Source organism: Rattus norvegicus, chromosome 5 (genome assembly GCF_021556685.1).
Source record: "Rattus norvegicus strain SHRSP/BbbUtx chromosome 5, alternate assembly SHRSP_T2T, whole genome shotgun sequence".
Lineage (NCBI taxonomy): Eukaryota > Metazoa > Chordata > Mammalia > Rodentia > Muridae > Rattus > Rattus norvegicus.
Window position 1 is genome coordinate 93,536,286 of NC_141538.1, and position 17,784 is coordinate 93,554,069.

The window sequence follows — 17,784 nt, forward strand, 5'->3', positions numbered from 1 at the left end:
CAGAACTTTTAGGTTTTATCTATTCAGAGTAATATTATTTATACTTATCTATCTCATCGGCTGTAGCTTGATTTAGAAAATACATTTGTTTTTCTTTTTTTGGAAAATTCTGTCAGGTTGTTTTCTTGATTTGGGCCTTTTCTTAGTATGGTTACTAGTAATTTAGAAAGAATTTTTAGACGTCCTGGCACTGCCAGCCTCTCTGTGAGTTTGCTTATAGTATCAGAGCAGGCAGTGTGTGGGAGGGGAGGCTGAAAGTAGAGACTGACGCTGAAAACTAAAGCACCCTTCCCTGCGCCCTCACGTGCCCTCCTTATCTCTTTTCCTCCCACACTGCCTTTTGTGTTCTCAAGGATACCCTTGGCTTCACTTATTTAGCTTTGTCAGTGACATAAACACTTCTTTAATGTAAAAATACAATGCAAACTTAATTTTTTGTAGCAATTCATCAATCGGAGTAGGACACTGGGCTGAAAAAGATGCAAATGCGACCTGTCTCTTCCTTCTCTTCGGTGATTTTTACTTATATCGAAGACTCCGTTCTCTGTATCTGGGTTACATGCTTGGGTTTCAGTCAGGTCAGGGTGAGGTAGACTCCAAAACAGAAACTGGTACCCAGGAAGATCCCAGTGGTTGTTGTCAGTGGTGTGATGAGGGTCTTAGGAAAATTATACGGGTTAAATGGAACCTCAGTTCAAAAATTTTGGAAATAATTTTTGAGCTCAGACATCCTGGATACCACAGAATTGTCATTCATTACAGGACACAGAGATGACCTGGTCAAATGGCAAGAAAAATCTCAATGAAAAACTTCCCGTAAATGAAAATACTGTGTTAAGATTCAAAAGTTTATATAGTTCTTGTATATTCATTACCACTGACTATGACCACAGGAGCTCTTCATCTAGCCAGTACAAAACATCCTCTCCAATACAAATGCAATTTGAATGCACCAAGGGTTTGTTTAGTCCATTAATAAAGAAATGTGAAGGGTGACCAAACCAGTTCAAAGAAACATAGTAAGCATCCATATTCTCTGAAAGAGGAGTACAAGATGTACCAAGGAATAGCTGTGATAGAGCTCAGCAAGAAAGTGATAAAATGATAAACGTTGAGTTGTTTCTTCTTAGAAACAGAAGTTATTCATGGTTTATAAATCTTCTATAAGTAACCATCAAATTTCATAGTACTTATCCTAAAGCATAGTTAACATGAAATTTAGCCAAGTGTGTATTTCTAAAGAATGAGATGGCCCTTTTGTGGTTATGTTGGAAGATTTATGTGTCGTTGGGATGATGCCCAATCATCTAATACTTGATTTTCAAAGTTTGGATATTTTTCTTGACAACATGATGTCAAGAAACTGTTCTTATATGCAACATTAAAACTGCCTTCTGATTACTTGTTTGATTTTTTTTTAATGAAAATTTTTCATATACTCTTTTCCTCCCCCAACTGCTCCCAGATGATCCCCACCTATCCATCTCTATGATCTTTTCCCCCTCTTTAAAATACAATGAACAAATAATCAAACAAACCATAATAAAAAAACAACAAAAAGAAACACATACACACAAAAACTCAAATTCATGAAAACACAAAATTGGAAAGTAAGTTCAAACCAAATGGGGAACTGAGACAAGGAAGAGGACAAAGGTTCCCTCCCATCACTATCTCCCTTTGATATCTGTTTGCAAAGAAGATGTTCATTTTCTCACTGGGCATAGTAACCACATTTAAGGGTAGGCATCATGTTCCATAACAGAAACTCAATATAAAATGAATTGAACTATACATTTTGTTTCCTATTGCTTTGTCTGAGCTTTTTAATTTTGTTTTGTTTATTATTATATCTTTTTGTCTTACTGGACTTTAAAGATAAGCTATTTGAATACCTGTAGCCTGAAACATGCCTCCCTCACTTCACAATTGCTTCCAGTATAGTGTATTTTATTTTAAGAGTTGTTGGCTCCTAGGTAAACCCATCAGATCAAACTGTGAAACTTGAATCTACCCACAATACTACTGCATTTAGTTCAGATTGAAATTTTTCAGGCACACAATAAACACTGCATACCTACCTGGAAATGGCATGGTTATTTTAGAAAAGGAAAAATTGGGTTTTTTTTCCTTTCTTTTTTCCTTTCTGTTTTGTTTTGTTTTGTCTAGAACCAGGGCAATTTGAACGGATCATATGAATATTAAAAATGACTGTGTTATAAACAGTATTTTTAATTAAGAAATTCACATCTTTTCATTGACATTTGAAACAAAGGTTTTCTTTCTGAATGAATTAATCTAGACTTCATATTCCCTCTTCCATCCAACAAATCTTGTTACTTTATATTACACTAGAGAAAACTGTGATTAGCCTGTACCTGTTCTTATTTACTAAAAATCTAAATATAGTGAAGCCCTTTGAATCTTTTGTCATCCCTGTTGTGAAGGTAGCTCTGTCAATTACTTCATTTAACTATGAATCGATCCCCAATGCCACAGCCATAGTTTTGAAAATAGTGAATGGATTGTTTAGTCTCAAGGGAGAGTATATAAAGTCAAATCCCAAAACAAGATTTTTAAGAGGGTGAACAGTAATGTTGAGGACCAAGTAAGCTGGACAAGTAAGGATGGGACAGTAAGAAAGGAATTTATGTGTACAGAGCTTCCAGGAAGGCATTTGTGAATTCCTTACACATTTTTCTTGAGAATGTCTGTTACTTTCTTTCCATGGAATTACATTCTGGGAAAAAAACATAAGTTTAGTTTCAAGCCAGGTTCTAGAGATTTCTGAGCAGACAATCCATTCATGCCCTGTGTATTATAGTCTAAAAACTCTCATTAAAATAAATGGGGCAAATGAATAATCAAAAGTAGATTGACGAATTTATATTTAAGGTTGACTGATTCCGGTCTATGGATGAAGTAAGGAAACTCCCTTTGGAAGCCTTCCATGACATTTCTTAAAAATTGAGAATCAGGCTAGAGAAATGGCTCAGCACTTAAGAGCACTAACCGCTTTTCCAGAGGTCCTGAGTTCAATTTCCAGCAATCACATGGTGGTTCACAACCATCTGATACCCTCTTCTGGTGTGTCTGAATATAGTTACAATGTATTTATATAAATGAGGTAAATCTTTTTAAAAAATTGAGAATCATTCAAATAGATGTTATATTATTTGTACATTTCTCCTACCCTATATCCTGCATAAAAACACAGTAATATATGTCAGAACAGATTCTTTCAGTGTAGTCATTTTGACTTCTTTTTAAGCTACCTAGACATTCACATGCAAAATCCACCTAAAGCATAGATGTTTAAAAGAGAACCTTGCTAACAATGATGATCATCATTTCATGGTTTCGGGATGAACTCTTATTTCCTCCATGACTCTACAGTAAGACTGTTGTCAGTAGGATAGTTTTGTCCGAGACCCCTCGGCCTTCTTATTGACTTTTTTGTTCGTAGTGGATTTACACCTAACTTTAAAGAGGTATAAACTTGTTTTATACAAAAAGTACTTGAATTCCTCAGAATCTGACATTTCCAAATAGACTAGACCAGAAACTTTTCAGGGTGGATTTTTCATTTAGAGGACTCTGAAGAAATAATGTATAAGTCCCTGTGTTGATCATTTTTTCTCTAACATCTCTTTATGTAGTTATAAAATTGAGACGTTCTGAATAGGCAATCTTAACTAAGAAATTCAGATGCTAGCATCTCAGTTGAATTATGTTCTAAGGAGAAGCTGTAGACTTTTATGCATACTTTATAGCTTATCTCCTCCCACACTTTATTCACCACAGTAAACTATAAAAATCTCTACATTGTAAGTCTATGACATAGGGGGAGAACAATTCATTATCATTATCTTATTTGATATTATTTTGGTGATAGAACAAAGGAATAACTCCATATATTGCTGGCTCCTTTTCCCTTAGAAATCCCCATTCAGGTAAAATCAGGATTTCTTACTTCCAGGAAGAAAAGAAGTGGACCTCTATCAAATATACTTTGAGATTTATTGAGAGATGCTTTTAACTTCAATGTTAAGAGTAAAGGTTAACTGAAAGACATTATGGGAAAGAATAAGACATCCAAGCACAAGTATAGACTTCTCGAGGGAGTCACAGTTATATTGCTCTATAATTAGTAAAGTACAATATAACTTTTGTGACCCTCAAAGTTGCTAAGAACACTTCCCATTTTCTTTCTGTCATTGTCCAAAAGCCGTAGTTCGTAAGATAGATTTATAATGGACAATGTTTAGGTTTAAGAAAGAGATGGAAATGTTCAAGATTATATAATACTTGGCCCTAAGAAGCACAGTTCATTAGCTGTCTTTGACATTTCTGTCATCCTCTTCCAATCTCTCATAGCCATCATTATTGTTGAGCACACAGGTTTTGACAATGTGCCTAGGGGTAACTACTGCCAAGTCCTCTATTAATATACTTCTTTCATGTAGGTCCCCTTCATTTGGTAGACTTCTGTGGTGCTTAAAAATAAACATTTTATAAAAAAAGATTCGTTTCACATTATGCTTTATATTCTTGTTATATTGTACTTGCCAGCAAATATTTCATTAGGCATTGGGTGGGTGTTCTCTGACCTTTGCTTTGAATATTTCTCTTTCTGGACTCTGACATTCCAGAGGGCTTGGAGTAGTGGGCAGTACTTTTCATGGTATGGCAGTGGGTTTTGCTGTAGTTCACATAGACAATCTTGGAATGAGAGTGGGATTTGGGATAATAATGGCAGACAGACTGTGGAAAGAGAATGACATAAAAGATACATAGTTACATTCTTCCTGGATCCCTGGGTTGCCCCAGTGGGTCCTTGCCATGTGGCAGCTCTTCAGTGTTCTCCCAAAATGGATTCCTTAGTGTTGGAGTAACGCATTGTCAGGGATTATGCAAAAGTAGCTTGTCGGGGAGGAGATGGTACAAATTGTCTAATTTAGCTAGTTGTTCACAGCCAATAGGGAAGTTAACCAGCTTCTAGTGAAGGGATTAGACATGAGTCAGAAACCTATTACCCATGTGATTTTTTTAAATATTTCACTCATTTGTTTGTTTGCTTGTTTATGGTATTTATATATACCGTGACACATAAACATAGCTTGTTTATGTATTTATATATACATACCACCTCTTACATATGGATTAAGAGGATGACTGATGAGAGACAGTTCTATCAACTATGTGATGTCCAGAATTTAACTGAGGTACTCATACTTGGCAGCATCTACTGTGCCTGATGAGCCATGTCACCAGGCCAGTGTGTTTTCTTTCCAGTGCAACATTTATAACTATAATGTGTTCATGTACATACAAAATGATCTAATATAAACACATGAATACATATTTTAAATATGCTAAAGTTCAAAATCGGTTCACTGTGATATTAACTGCCATTCTGTCCTTCAGGCATTTCATGTTTCCTGCCCATTTTAAGAGGAAATCTGAGCCCAGCAAATACTTGCTGATGTTTTCAAATTCTAGTGTCTCAGAATAAATAATTTGACTGAGGACACACAGATAGTGAACTGAATAGTTTTTATGTCACCTTGATTCAGGTGGTGTCATCTTGCGCAACATGACTTCAGTTGACGAAATACCTCTATCATATTATCTGTAGGCGAGTGTTTAGGACATGACCTGGTTGGTATCTTTGGACTTTCAGGATTTGTAGAATCCATCGCCTCCAGATTTTTAGAGTCTCCTTTGAAGTGTTACATGCTATTTCTAATGGCCCTGCCTTTATAAGTGAATTAGTCTTTCCTCCTCGCAGCATTTAATATCCTCTCTTTGTTGTGTATTTTTGATTATTATTATTCACAGGAGCCTATTTTCGGATATTGTCTATTTGACATTCCCTATGCCTCCTATACCTTGAAATGCATTACTTTTCTTAAATTTTAAATATTTTCTTCTATAATTTTGTTAAAAGTAGTTTCTGTACCTTTGACATTTTTTTTCTCCCTTCCTCTAGGCCTACTATTTTTATGTTTGGTCTTTTCATAGTTTTTCATTTTTTCTGGATGTTTTGTGCCTGGACATTTTAGATATCACATTTTCTTTGTCTGAACTATGTATTTCTTATAACTAATCTCAAAACCAGAAATGTATTTTTATGCCTTCTAATCTGCTGTTAAGGATTACCTTCCTTCTGAGTTTTTCATTTGGGGTTTTGTTTCAATTTCCATTTTCTCTAGCGATTCTATTTTTTGTTGTTGTTGTTAAATTCTACTTTCATGTCATGAATATTTTCCATTATTTCATTTGACTATTTTTTACAGTCTTCACTGAGCCATTTAAGCATGTTGTTCCTTAGGTTCTTGGATATATTCATAATTGCTGTTTTGAATTTCCTTGTCTTGCTGTTTCTACATATATTCATTTGTTTTTTGTACACCTGATTGCATGTAACATTTTCCTAACTCTTCTCTGGTAAATAGCAGTGGAAAAAAACAAAATAAGACAAAAAAACTAAAACAAACAAACAAAAAGATGAGTTTTAGGAGGAAAGGCATGATTGTGATTTTCAGACTATAAACAAATTTAGAGTCTAGTACCAACATTGTGACTGTCATAATGTTAAGATTCCCTAAGCCTAGGTTGAAAGAGTCTGAAATTAAATTTTTGAAGAGTAGACCTAACTTTCACATCAAGTTCCCATTACAGGATTGATTTTAAATTTTCATATGTCTCTCCTGAACTTTCTTCCCTATTAGGCATGCAGCAACACAGTTTCTTCTGCATGCAAATATGCATTCACATGTGCTGACATACACACACATACACACACACACAGGAGGTGAAATACGCATGGCCACCAGAATGATTTGCTGCATATATTTAAAAACTAGAAGGCTGGACTCCCCAATTATACCTCCTCCTCATTTCAAGAGATTAGTCACGGACAAAGAAAAACATCTTGATTATACTTGTATCTGTTCTGACAACACAGCAACAGAAGCCAAGGTTGTTTTGTTTTTCAGAAACTAAAAATATGCAGAATGCCTGGTAGCACTTTAGTCACTGCTATCAGCTGTTACAAATCCTTTTTTGTTCATTAAGCCTCCTCTGCCTTTTTTACTCTGGCAGATGGGAGGTTCCTGGAAAAAGGAAAATATCATACCCACTCTGCCAGCTTTTTATTCTTGAAGATCATTCTTGTTCGTGTTTCAGCTAAGCTCCAGTGGAAAGCCTAGCAGACTTCATGAACAGCAAAAGCACTTTGGGAGGTTCTTTTGCCTGATAATAACTGAGGATAGTCAATGTATCAAATGCAGGATTTAGTTCAGTGGTCAGCTTGTGTATCCCTTGTTTTGAATCAAATAATTTCCAATGGACCACGTATCTTAAAAGTAAATGCGCGAAGTTTCTCAGTTTTAGAACTGTAGTTGTCTCAACTTAGTGTTTATTTTCTATGTTATTTTGAAGTTTGTGATGGCTGTTTGTGGTATGTATAATATTTATTATTAATTTTTTACTTTTCTTTGAGTCTGTGAAATTTCCATGTTCCTGTAGGTCTGAGCTACTAAATCTCCAGTTCATATGATTGTAAATTTTGATTGTAAATTAAAATTATCTTTGATGAAGGTGTTCACTGAGGGAAAAGTGAAGATGTTCCTCTTGGGATTCAATCTTCAGAAGGCATTCACAGATATCTATTCAAAATGTACAGAATATAGGTAAAAAAGAATCCTCTTTTAAAGTTCATGTTTTACACTTTTTATATCTTATAATCACATACAGAGATATAGACTTATAAAATAAAGACTTGTAGGCAACAAAGGTAAATGTTGGGAGATAACAAGCTACTCCTAGATTCTTGTATGTTCCTTCATATTTTTGAATGTTTCTATAATGAAACTATCACTGAGTTGGTTATCCATATGATGAATTTCGTTTTAACCATATAGGGCAATAGTTTGTTATTTGAAGGTAAAGTGTAGAAAATATTCTTTTAATACACTATGGAAAAAAAGAAAGTCAACTGTCATTAAAACTGGAAAAGCAGACTCCCAGTTATCCTATTAGCTAAAAGACATCATTTAGTTTCACATACAAGGATAAATAGAAGCAAGAATAAGGCAAATGAGAATAACTCTGGTCCTAATGTCCATGATTTCCTTCTCTATGACCCCTGACCCGGGAAATTAACAACATTTTGGGGCTCCTAAGTGCCCACAGCCATACCAATAGGCTTAGGTCAGTGCTGGTGAAGGGTCATCCATGACCAAATCTTTGGGAATCTCTATGTTTTCTCACTATTTCATTAGCCTTGGTGTTATTCATTTACTTCTGAGTGCAGTTAACTGGGTTCCTTGCAAATTTAAAAGAAAATTTGGAGAGTTGGGCTTGAGGATGAATAAAAATGGTTTTGAAATGTATATCCTTCCTGTACCTACGGTACCGGTATAAAGTAGACCAGAGCCAGCAAAGATTTTAGTTTGGCATGCTTATTAGAATGGGCACATCTGTTTTTTGGTTTATATTTTTGGTTCAAATAAAAATGTTATTACTTGATATATATGAAATGAAACACCAAATTAGGTTTCACTGTATACCAAGTTATTTTCTTTTCCAGCAATTCTATCACATTTTCCCTATAAATACTATACTATATAAAAATTCTGAGAATTTTAGGCTAATGATTGGACTAAGCATAAGAAAGCAAATGCATAGTATTGTTAACTAGTTAGCTCTTTAGGCTTTCTAAAAAGCGCATGGGTGTACACACACACACACACACACACACACACACACACACACACACACACACACCTGTCTCCTCTGCCTGCAGTTCACACCTTTCCTCCCCACTTCTCATAAAAGACTTCCCAATCTTTGTTCTCCATCCAAAGTTGGAATATGAGAAGGAGACAAGTCAAAGATCACCCAAACCAAAACTCTGTCCACATTTTGAAGGACACCTATGTATGGATTATTCCAATGCAGTTTATGTATATATGGTTTATGCAAACAAGAAGGGCAGCACTAGATTCTCCCTGGTCTTTTAGATGGGAGGGAACTCTGAAAAGGCTACAGGTACTGATGGGTTTTCCAGGGCTCAGAAAAAAAGAGAGAAGGTACCAATCATCTCTTGCAAACTAAGAAACAGGCCTGGTGGTAACCCTCCCTCAGCCTTCAATATAGCTCCCTCAAGTTAAATGTTATTCTTCTGAAAGTTGGTTGTTTGGACTTTAAGACATTGCCCAAGGGTGGTGGGCAGTTTGGACCTTCATATGGAGGTCAGTTAATTTTACCTAATATCTGTGAAGAACACAGGCCAATGGAGAAAGTAGGAATATTCTGAATGTGACTAAATCTACTGCCTAACTTTCTGAGTTTCATTCTTTACTATTGTAGCTTTTTTGTTTAATTATTTTGTTTAATTTTATTGTGAGTTTATTGTTAGAGTTTTGGTTTTTTTATTCTTTATACTTGTAGTCACTCAAAATACTCCACAGAATTTCTCACCACACTCTTTATTTATACATGGCCTTTGGGAGACAAAGTCTTTTTCTTCCTGCCACAGTTCTGCAATTGGTATGTTAATATACAACTTCAGGCCTGGCATGGTGGCTCAGGCCTTTAATTCCAGCACTTACTGAGGCAGGGATCTCTATAAGCTCAAGGCAAACTTAATCTACAAAGTCTTCCAGGATGGCTGGTGCTACACAAGAAATCCTTGACTAAAAAACAAAAAACACCAGCAATAACAACAACAACAACAACAACAACAACAACAACAACAAAAATGTACAACTTCTACAGGACCTGCTCCTATAGCAGACTGCCCATGTCCAGAGGACACAGACCTCATCCCCTGACTTCACTCATAGTTGATGAGCCATGATGGCCAGCTTTCATGTTGTTCTGAAATGTTCTGACCTCTTGAACAAACACTCACCTCTCTGTTTATTAAACATAACAGAGCAAATGTAATATGGAAAAGCAATGAGAAACTTTTTACTTAATATTTTTCTAAGAGTCTCACAAAGGAAGAAATAGATTTTCTGATCAAGCATCCAGCTTAGTTTCTAAGTTAATTATATAAGAAATCCAAATTTAAGTAAGACTGATTACATTTTTATGTTTAAAGACTAACAAATTCTGAACAGATTGAATATACAGAATGACACAAAATTTCAGCTAATTCTTACAGTTAGTCTTTCCAACAGCAACCAGCAGCCAAGAGCCAGCAGCCAGGTAATTTGAACAGTTTCCTAATCCCAAAGTATCATGATGTTTTCTTGACAAAACAGAACACGCTAGTAAATTTGTTTTAGCAAATTTACCAGCTGTTTGGCTGGTTCACTGGTCACCTATACCTGTGTGTTATTCCAGCATGATTGGTTACTAATCAACTGTATTTGGCTTCAGGCTTTCTTTCATTGTTTGCATTGAGTGAGAAGTTTGAGTACAATAAATAGAAAAGCAAATTTGCAGTAGCTTCAATAATAGATAGGCATCATGACATCTGTTTACATTAATGTTAATAGTTTAACAATATGAATACAAAGTCTTCATTTCTCTGGACATTAGGTTCTAGCCAATGTGTTTCACGTTGTGGCAATAGTTATAGGCTGTATGTCCTTATCTATTTCCTAGAGGCAAGAGAAAGTCTTTTCTTGAAACTCAGAAAAGTAAACAGAAACTATGTTAAAATTCCTAATAAGTGGCTTTCAGATGCATGTTGTATGTGCTTTCTTGAACAAATCAGACAAGAGAAGAGTAGTTATCTTTAGCTCTATCCTGTGCCTTGGAGATAGGGGTGGGCCCTAGTTCTTTTAGATTATACTGTGGGTTGTGTATGAATAATCATACACATAATTGCACAATATTGGGATGCCATTAGCAAAGATATAGGAGTATTGGGATCCTGGTCAGTCATCCAAAGACTTCCTTATACTGTACTTAGCCTTTTTCGAAAACACAAAGCTCACCTTTACTAGATATTATATTCTATTTTGTTCATTCCTAACTATGTACAAATACTGATAGCTACCATGAGATGAATATTACCTCAATTGGTAGATCATTAGTACATTAAAGGTGTAGTCTGTGAAAGCAGTTCATAGCTCATAGTACACTAAGTATTTAATTAACTAAGTGCAGTTTTCTATTACTATGTTTTTAATCTTCATTCCTGATGGTAACTATTCCAAGCTCTTAGCTTTGGCTTAGAATCATCCTTTTGAGTAGTGTCCCTATTTAGACTTAACCAATATTTGAAAAGTAACAAAATGCCTGAGATTAGAGCTTTAGGAATAGAAAATGAAGGTTTTTATGACTTTTTTATGAAAAAAAAAAACATTGATGATATAAGCCATTTTTTTCATTTTTGTATACCACAGAGGTATTATTGTTTTGACTTTGCCACTGATCAAGGGAATTAAGGTAAATACATTATCAGCAACTGGCTGTTATAAAAGACTTAAATCCTTTTTCTGTTCACTCCTCCCTCCTTCATAAGGAACAATTCTAGGATGGAAATACGACTCTAAGCAGCCTCTTTGAGTGCAAAATGACCCATGACACTGAAAACCACAAACTATCTTTATTCTTAATTTTAGTAGCAATGGCATATCACTTATGCTCTGCCATTTCTAAGATGTTTCACAATTTCAAACCACAGGGATTTAAGGCCCATGGGTTTTACAAATAATTGCTTACTATATTTCCTTCATTGTTTCTAACCAATTGCTATCCAAGTGTATGATTGGTGTTTACCAAATATTTAAATGAGCCTTAAAATAACCTGTTGGGTGTTGATCTGGAAATTATTATAATTGCTACCAATTAACCGAGGAAAAACTCAGCTTCAAGATTTCATGACTTGCTGAAGGCCTCTCAGCTGATAAGTAGCAGAAACAAAACTTGACTGAAATAGCTTGTTTTGTTTGTTTTTGATACCTTGTTTGGAATGGTGAGGTGGTACATAATTTTTTGAGAAATATACCAGTTTGTGTTCATAAAAATCAGCTTCTTTGAGGAAATAAAACTTATCCCATGAGAGAGTAACAAGTTCTGTAGTCAGTCTGTATTTTATAGAAGTTCCTGCTTACTTTATTCCATATGACATCCTTCAAACAGGGACCATGGCATCATAAGTAAATATCTTCCTATTACAATATACTGTAGTTGTTTTGTAATTATTCATATGCCTCTGCCTCCTTAGTCCTAAGATTACATGCATTTGCCACCACTTTTGAGTATAGTTTTTATTTACTGAACATCTACTTGTTACTCATCTTTAAATTTTATTATTATAATTATTATTTGATTTCTGAATGAGAGACTTTATATATAATGCAATCTAGCCTAGAGCTACAAAGTTCTGATGTTTCACTATGTAGTCCATGCTAGAATTTACAATCCTCTTTTGTAGAAGAATTTTAATCCAGCAATATGGCTACACTGGCAAGGTATATATATATATATATATATATATATATATATATATATATATATATATATACAATGATATAATAAAGCTAGAATGCACACAGGCATATACCTTTTATCCAAGACAATATATCTAATTGAGGGGCAGACAAAGTAATGAGTCAGAGAAAGATTTGACAGAATAAGTCAGAAATCGGATATGTACAATTCTCACAAGTGCAGACAGAAAGAGCAGTGATGGAGAGAAAATCCATTCAGTTCTGCTCAGTTCAATTCAGAGAATTAAGTTCAGTGCAGTTGAGTACAATTCAGAGCAGAGCAGTTGGGTTCAGAGGCAGTCTTTCCAAGCAGACCAATTCAATCAGAAGTCAAGAGAAGACAGTTTGAATCAGTCGGCTTAGAAAGGAGCTTGTGCCAGAGCAGCTGAGTTAAATCAGACAGCCAAACTTCACAAAGAGCTAGAAAGAATTAGATTTTCAGCAATAAGTCTTAGAGGCTGAAACATTCTAGACCTACATTAGCAGATGGAGGGTACAAAAGCTAGAAGCTTCCACACCCAGGTCCTAGGAATAGTAAGATGGAAACCCTCTGGGCTAAGGGCCAAGACACGTATGTAGTCTCACAGCTTGGGCACAGCTCTTATCATCATCATCACATCATGAGAAAATAAAAGCAACATTTACATTTGCACTGCTATCTATGCATCTGCCTCTTTAACCACTGGGATTACAGGGAAACCCACCATAGCTAACAAAATCTTTAAAATTGCTATAAAATACGGAATCACTTACCAAACAGACTAGGTAATAGAAATTCAGAGAAACTAAATGACGTTTTCCTTTTCTCAAAATGATTATCAAAAAAAAATCCAACTGGAATATTCTTGCCATGTTAGAATGGACTAGAAAGGGGAGTTAATTCATGGGCAGCATTTCTAAGATAAGCAAGATGCCCAATTATTTATCATTGGCCACTGAGCTGTTATTTACTACTCTTGGACTGCAGAAAGGGATTCTGTTTAGCACTCAGGTGTAGCAGAATTAGACCTTTCATTAACGAAAGCTTCCTGTTTCTCTGCTCATTTTATACAAAGACTAATGAAATGGAATTTCACCACCACACAGGTAAAAATCTGCCCCACTTAAATTTGTCTTTTAAGATACCCCAAATCGGTGGCACTGGTCATTGAAAGCAGTGAGGCCTCCCTACCTCCTGGTGTGTGTGTGGCAAGTACCACTAAGGTGAAAAAAATATGTGATGTAAAGATGTGTGTTGCGGTAAATATTTAAAAATGCAGAACCTTTTAGCCCAGTTTAATGCCGGCATCCATAGGGCCACATGGCACAGAGGAATATCTTTATCTCAGCATCTCCATGCTGCCCCCAAGTACACTCAGACCCAGGTGATCTACAAACCATTCCAGCATGCCACACTGGTCCCTAGAGTTAGTTCAGGCACCCCTGGAGCCATATGGAACTAACCATAATTATCTCTGATTAGTAACTGTCCCCTCCCGTTGGCCCTCTACTAGTCGCAAACCTTCCGGTTCCAGCTACCCAGTAAAATCAAGACTCAACAAAGGACAACCCAACAATCAGATTTATATGTTAAATTCTTAATCCACAATATATCCATACAATAAATTCACAACCAATTGATAAGCATATAAATAGCCCATCTAGATAAGATAATTTACCTATAGAAATTCATCCCTCAAATATATATACACACACATACATACTGAGGGCCATTCTAGACCAACTGAATCTGGGTTGCCCTTCTCCATCTCCATCTTGATTCTCTCCTTTTCCTTCCCTTTCTCTCCTGCCTTCAAAAGCTTTGTCCTCACCTTATTTTTTTACTGTCCAATCATGGCCTTAACCTAATTTGTGCCAGCCCTCCCCTGCACATAGAAATCAACCTACAGAAGTGATAGAAAAACAGAATGGATCAGGCATAGTGGAGAGAAGCAGAACTGGAAACTGAGGATCAGGCTGATGTGAATGACTTGAACTGCCACCGGAGGCCATGGTGATATCTGTGTCCATGCTGCCACAAAGGGCCACGTCTGTCTTCAAGATCCTACTGAAACCAGGGACCATGTTCACAACCTGTGCTGTCACCAAAAACCATGTAGAAGCCTATGATCCATGCTCCCACTAACTGTAAAAAACAAGGAAGTTACTTTTGCAGCGATGATTGCAGACATATAGAAAAAGGAACACGGAAAGCTTCTGTGACATCTACCTACTCCCCTAAAAAAACAGCTGCCTAAACAGGAAGCTGTCAAAGAGAACTCTTTAAAAAATGTAATAAAGATGCTTGAGTTAGCTCTCCACAATTGATGATTTCTGGCAGGGGTGCAGGAAGGGAAGGACTCAGTTCCTCTTAAGGGGCAAGCCACTGAGAGTTTGACTATGTTCCTGTGAGCATACAGATAACACAAATTGAACTTTTTTTCCTTTTCTTGAATTTAAACTTAATTTTTTAATTTATTTTAGTGGGGGGAGGTTATTAGCATTTAGGCAATTGTACTTGACTGCTCTCAAGGACATAGCAACTGCTTACATCATGATCTGCCACAACCACCAGGTTCCCTAGGGGTTTGCAGGTAAAAGAGCTGCCCCATACCCCAGTTCTCCCTGCTCCTAATGTTCTTTCCCCATTTCTGTCCTCCTCAACATCCACATTCTTCTCTGCTCTCATGCCTCTCCCCGACTCTGACTGCCTGTCTACATGTCCACTGGTCTTCCTCTACCCTTTCCCAGGTACTCACTCCTATTCCCCCAATAAACCCCCATCATATCAGATCTGTTATATGGCATTATTACTCAATGATATATTTTGGCATGGGTACACTAGGGCCCACATTATATTTAATAACAAAGGTCACAAGGAAGTCAGGATATGGACATGGAAGGACTAGAAAATAAGTATGAAAAGGGTGTGCAATGTGAAATTCTGAAAGAATCAATAAAAATATTATGTTAAAAAAAGTCCCAAATTATGCCAAATACCATCCCATACTCAATGGACCACAGTGTTGTCTTTGCAAATTACAGATCTGCATATATCACAGACAACTGTCACACCAATCAGAAAGAGCATGTGTAGTAAGCACTTAGTTCATTCACATTTTGAGGCTTCTGAATAAAAAAGTTCCCACATGAAACCAAATAAGGTGCCACTTTGGATCAGAGTAAACATTTTCTGGAATGGGTTCTCTAATGGTTTTCCCCATCTGTTGTGAAGCAATCACAATAGAAAACACACTAAAAATAAATATTTAATCTTACTGAGGATTACAAAAAGCAATTTGTATTACAATATAGACCATGAAACCCATACAATATCATTGTTTAAAGATTTTTTAAACAATATTTTATGTGTATTTGTATTATTTTGGTAAAATATAAACCTCTTAAGGACCTTCATTCCTAGTGGCCTGATCTGCTTTTAAAGAAATTACTTCATTTAAACTTTGTATGTATATTTATGAACTGATATTATATGATATAATACATATGTATATTATATGTGTATTAGGCAGTAAATAACAGTATAGGTAATTGTGAAAGTTTTCAGACATTTTTTACTGTTTTTACCCTCACCTCACCTTTTTCTGTATTTATCTATCTCCCCTTCCCACATCAGACCACTTGTACCCTACTAGTCTCCCTTTTAATTTAGTCATATATCTTCCCTCCTAGCAATGGTTCATTTTTATTTTCCTGGCTTTTGTGATTACTCCATAATACATATGTATTCACATGTGAAGATTTTTGAGCTCTAAACCTCAGGTGAAAAGAACATGAAATACTTGTACTTCCAGGTCTGTTTTTTTTTTTTTTTTTTTTTTTTGGTTCAATATATCACTCAACAATTTCTTGATTGTGTTTTCCTCCATTTAGGTTGGTGTTAGCTGTTGGTTTCACATATATTATATAGGCTTAAATTTTTCAAAATCTACTTTTAAAAAGGGTTCTTAAATGCTTTAACCTCCCTTCTAGCCCACCACCCGCCAAAGGTAGTGGGGAACAAAAGCTACCAGGTCAAGGAGAAAGTTTCTGTTTAGAAGCCGTTCGTTAGAACAAATCTAATCTGCATTGTCAGGATATCAGCAGTTGAGTTCACAGGAATCAGCAGCAGCAGCTTGATCCACTCGCAAACACCATCAGGGTATCAGCAGTCCAGTTCAGTAGTGTCAAGATAGCAAATACGACTCAGCAGTGGTGGCATGACCCAGCAGCAACAGCCAATTTCAGCCAAATCAGCAGGAGCAACCAGGACTAGCAAGATCCCCATGAGAGAGTCTCTGCTGTGCCTCTCTCAAGGAACTGAAGATCAACAAAGACAAGAGACCAACAAAGCATTGTAAAACGAGCTACCCAAGCCCCCTCGCCCCAACATTTAGTCCTATTTATAATCTATCCAACATCACATGCTTTACCTCAGCAAAACACCATGTCTGCGTGAGCAAAATTCCATGTGAGTCTGTCTTAGCAAAACTCCATCGGAGTCGTGTCAGCTGACATATCCAGAAACTTCCACTTCACTTTGCCAATCAGCCCACATCTGCAGAAGTGGGAAGAAGCTGCTAGAATACCATTGGGAGTTTTTTGTTGTGTTTCTTTCTATGAAGTCTTGACATCACATGTGTCCCACTGCCAAAAGAGACCAATGAGACCGAAGAGGACGACGGGCTGCTTTGAAGTGAAGTTACAGATACAAATGAGCTAACATGTCGGTGCTGGGAGCCAACTCTGGGTCCTTTACATGAGCAACAAACAATCTTTATTTCTGAGCCATCCCTCCAGTCCCTTGTCAGTCACACTGATGAAGCATACCCTTCTCTCTTGATTCATCATTCTTCTCAAACCAAATACATTGATTTTTTTTCCAACATCACTAGTAGGAGTCAGGATATTCCAATGCCTTTCACTGTGCACCTATCCCATTTAAACCATGAGAAGTCTCAAATATTCCAGAAAGACAACGTGGTTGGGCAGAAAGCCATATTCCAAATCCAAGTACTGTGACTGAGATTCTACCTTGATCCATGCAAGTTGAGTCATCTTAAACAAGTCGATGACTTCCTTTGTCACTCAGTTGCCTCAAACACCTGAATGAGTAAATAACTGAGATTACTTAGAGCAAAGAGTCAAAGGCACCGTAAATATACAAATGTGGGTTCCCATGTGGTATTGAAGCGTGAAACGTTTTCTCAGTTGTAAATATCATAAAGGAAATTAAGGGACCTATGATAGAATGATAACACACAAGAGCATTGTACCAATGCAGAACATTTCCGTTTAGCCTATTTATTCCACTTTTGGGTATTCTTGTGATTTCAAATATGTGTGT

General features: G+C 36.3%; 1 protein-coding gene across 2 annotated transcripts in view; it reads left to right on the forward strand.

Moving 5' to 3' along the window:
* Frmd3 (FERM domain containing 3) overlaps positions 1-17,784 on the forward strand; it is a 288,014-nt gene that overhangs the window by 28,134 nt on the left and 242,096 nt on the right.